Genomic DNA, 4,248 nt, shown 5'->3' with positions numbered 1-4,248 from the left:
CTACCGTGGTCTCACAACCCGCCCCAAGAACAAACAGGACATTTTCTAAGAAACCTTCTGCCCACCCCGCCAAACCAGCTCTCCTTTACCCCAAAGAGACAATGGCGAAGTCCAGCACGTTCCAGCCGTTTCGGAGGTAGGCATCCGTGTGAAGTAGAAACCCATAGGCGATGATCTTGAGTGTGGCTTCAATGGTAAAGATGATCAGGAAGACGTACTCTATCTTCTCCTATGAGAGACAAAGGGCAGGAGGGAACCAGGAGTGAGGTGGGTAACAGACCAGCGATGCCTAGTGAGGGGGAACGACCCAGCAGCCCTGGGACCCCCCACAGCAGTCATGCAGCAAAGTGCAGCTTCTGATTTTATAGTGGGTGACCGGATTTCAGGGGGGTCTGGAGCCTGTCTGGCATTGACGCAAGAAGCTACAGCCCCCTTGCGAAGTTTGGTCCTGCTGGAAGCTGGCTGAGCCAGCACTGGCTCCGTTCCCTCCTCCCATCCTGTGAAAAACATGGACAGGGCAGGACCTCTGCTCTTTTCCCCTCCAGCACCTGGCCTGGAAAGGGACAGAGGGAGCCATCCCTAACCCCCCAGCCTGGGAAAGGGGAGATGAGAGGGGACCCCACTACAACCCCCAGGCCTGGGAAAGGGGGGTGAGGAAACCTAGGAGGAGCAGAGGTGAGGCTCCGGGGGCTGGATTGAGGGGTTGGGGACTGATGGGGGGCCTGAACTGATGGGGGGATGGGGAGGCTGCGAAAGAGAAGACTATTTAAAATAAAAAATGATTTATTTTTAGTTATTTGGACAATTATTAATTAAAAACCAAATTATTCATTGTAATTACTGGATCGTGTACATATGTATGTAGTTATCAAAATTATACAACAACAGAAGACGGTCGAAATGCTTTGAATGTGACTGAATTGATTATTTTTAAAAAAAAATCATATTCAGGGATTATGACTGTAACTACTGCACTGAGCTAAGGAAAGCTCTGAAAGGGGCTTGTTGTTGTAAAGATCTTCTTACGTGTCAAGATCTTTACAGCTCACCTCATTATTCAAAAATCGTTGGAAAACGTGCTGCACAGAGAGAATGCTTTGTGTTTCTCAGCTGTTCATTGCTCATTTGCCGGCTCCATGTTATAGGCCTTGTTCAGTCTATTTCTAAATGTGTGTGAATTAGGTTTTTCTATCATATTGTAACTTTGTCACACGACAGAGCTCTCCACTGAGTACTTAGGGTTATACCTGTGTACAAGAACTTCCCATACATCCTCCCCTTTTTCCAACCAGCATGGATGCCTTCCCTCTACGGTAGTTCTCCATTTTGGAATGGATACTTTTGAGGGGCTCCATCCTCATAAGGAGATACCATTACCAGAAGCACGACTATTATATTGAAATGAATCTCTTGGTACTGAGGACTAGCCCAAATATAACATCTTCTGCATCTTCTCCTTTTGAATTCTCCTGAAGTATGTCTGTCTACTTGCAGCTTCCATTCAAGCAGCCAGAGAGAGGCACGTGTTCATTAAAGGTTGACTTGTCAACCGGACATTATCTCTCTCTCTCTCTCTCTCTCACACACACACACACACAAGCAGAGGAGAGTTCGAAAGGCAAAAGACAGATTGAAAAACAGAGTTTGATGATTTTTTTTTTTTTAAATGTCACTGATTGTGTGGCCAATCACATGATTTTAGAGGATGTGAGTCATGGTCCTGCTTTGAGCAGGGGGTTGGACTAGATGACCTCCTGAGGTCTCCTCCAACCCTGATCTTCTATGATTCTTGATCTCTTGAGGTTGGCAATACTGCTATTGGGTGAGAATCTCTAATTCACGTATCCCCTGTTGTTAAGAGGGAAAACGGAGCAAACCAGTTTAATACTCTTTGAGAGAAGCCCCCCACTCTCTCACTAAGTGGCTTGCTGATCTGCATGTGATTTGCACCCATAGCCTCCCAATAACTCTGTACCCAGCTAGCATTCCTTCCACAGCCAACTCCCAGGTCACCTCCACACCTGCTGCTCCTGCTCACGCACAGCCTCTTACTCCTTGGGGGAATTCTGCGCTGCCACACAATGCAAAATTTTGCAGAATTCCCTGTTGCCACTGCAGAATTTCTAACTGCCACTAGGGGCCGCTGGACACTGCAGAGTGGAGCACTTTGATCCTCATTCTCCCAGGGACGGAGAGGGCCTTGGAGACACAGCCAGCTCTGGTAAAGGCTGAGGAAGGACAGGGCTGCACCACACCATGCCCCCCGGTGGGACAGTAAAGAAGCTGGGGGGAGTAAAGGCTCTGGGGGTGCTGGTGTCTGTGCCGGGGGCTGCCCCGCGACTGGGCTCTGGGGGGAGGCGGTGCTGGTGTCTGGGCCAGGGGGTGCAGTGTGGCTTGGCTCTGGGGGGGGATGGGAGTGCAGGTGTCTGGGCTCTGGGGGGGGCCCCACACAACTCCTTCCAGCACCCCTCAACTGGAACTGGGTCATCATAGGGGTTTCTTTAATTCTCTACTCCTGGGAGAATCTTTTTTGCTGTTGTCTGTATTTTGTTGACATACTTGTTGACAGGTATTTTGAAATAAATTACCAAAATAATTGAAACTAAAGGGATTATATTGTGTCATTTTGACAAATAAAATATGCAGAATTTTTAAAAATTTGGCACAGAATTTTTAAAATTTTGGTGCAGAATCCCCCCAGAAGTAGCCTCTGTCTTCCTCCTGAGCCCGGCCCCCTCTGATCCATTCCACCGTGATCTTGTCCCTCTTTATTAAGTACAGTTGAATATGACATCTGAGCCCCATGCCCCCACTCTGGCCAGTCCCCCCAGCTGGGTCCCTCACCCCCACTGCGGCCAGTCCCCCCAGCTGCCCTCAGCCCCACTGAGGCCAATTCTCCCATCTGGGCCCCTCACCTCCACTCTGGCCAGGCCCCCCAGCAGAGCCCCTTTCCCCCACTTCAGCCAGTTTCCCATCAGTGGGGCCCCTCGCTCCCATCGAAACCCAAACTGAGCCCTCCTGAGCCCGGCCGCCTGTCCATCACCCCAGCTGACGCTAATCACTGCCTGTTGCTGGGGCCTCTTCCAGGTCAGGATTTAAATACTTTAGAACCAGCCAGATATCGGGGGGGGGGGTATTTATATTGATGTTTTTACATTCACACCCCACAATAACAGGGCAGGGAGAGTCCCCACTTTCAGTTTGCTCTGGGGGCCGCTGAAATCCTGACCCCACCTGGAATTACACCCTGAATGCTCTTCGGGGCCAGACTCTAAGACAGATGCCCATCTCCTGCTGCCATCAATAGGGGTGCATGCCAGGTTTGGCCCACACATATCTTCCTAAGTATTCATTTGACTGGTAGATTAGAAAATGCCAGAACTGAAAGAGCGAATTCACCCTAATAGAGGATGGGACCCAGGATTGAAATCTCCCGCCTCTAGGTGCAGTGCAAGAAATCAGACCAAAGCCCACGTTGCTCCCTTTTCACCCCCCCACACACAGCGAACATGCCAGGTATCACTTTATAGCTAGCAGCCCCATTCCATATTGTGACCCGAGAACCTGTTAATGCCAACCAACAAGGAGGTACAGAGGGGTACAGGTGTACCCTGAGGCCAGTATGCACCTTCTCATTCACCCAAGAATGTCATGAGAGGTCTCCACTGAAAGCCGGTGTCACATTGGTTATTGATATCATTGTGAGATGTATGTACTGATATTATGTAAGGAGTTAGAATCATAGAATCATCGAATATCAGGGTTGGAAGGGACCTCAGGAGGTCATCTAGTCCAACCCCCTGCTCAAAGCAGGACCAAAGTATATATACTGAAAACATGGTCTTATAGAATGGATTAAGGTGTGGTGGAAATCTATGAAGTCTGGGCTACAAACTTAAAACTGCCTTCACCAAACAAGGGCACTCCACCAGAGAAACAGATCACATCAAGGAACGACCCCACACTGGAACCCATATCATTGGACATCATCGAACAGTTACAACCTATACTCGATGGGGACCACATCCTGAAAGAGCTTTCCTGAACTCTCTCTTCTGGCCTTCAAACAACCCCCCATCGTCTCCAAACTCATCATCAGAAGCAAGCTCCCCACAGACCAGGACACACCGACTCAAAGTGGCACCAGAACTGCCAGAACAACAGATGTAAAACCTGCAGACATAGCTCCACTGCTGCGATGACCAACACCCCACACAACACACCTTTCAAGATCCATGGGTCCTACAC

The sequence above is a fragment of the Terrapene carolina genome, unplaced genomic scaffold, assembly GCF_002925995.2.
Source record: "Terrapene carolina triunguis isolate 2854851 unplaced genomic scaffold, T_m_triunguis-2.0 Scaffold35091, whole genome shotgun sequence".
Taxonomy (NCBI): Eukaryota; Metazoa; Chordata; order Testudines; family Emydidae; genus Terrapene; species Terrapene triunguis.
The sequence above is the reverse complement of the archived record's forward strand: the minus strand, read 5'-3'. Positions refer to the sequence as shown.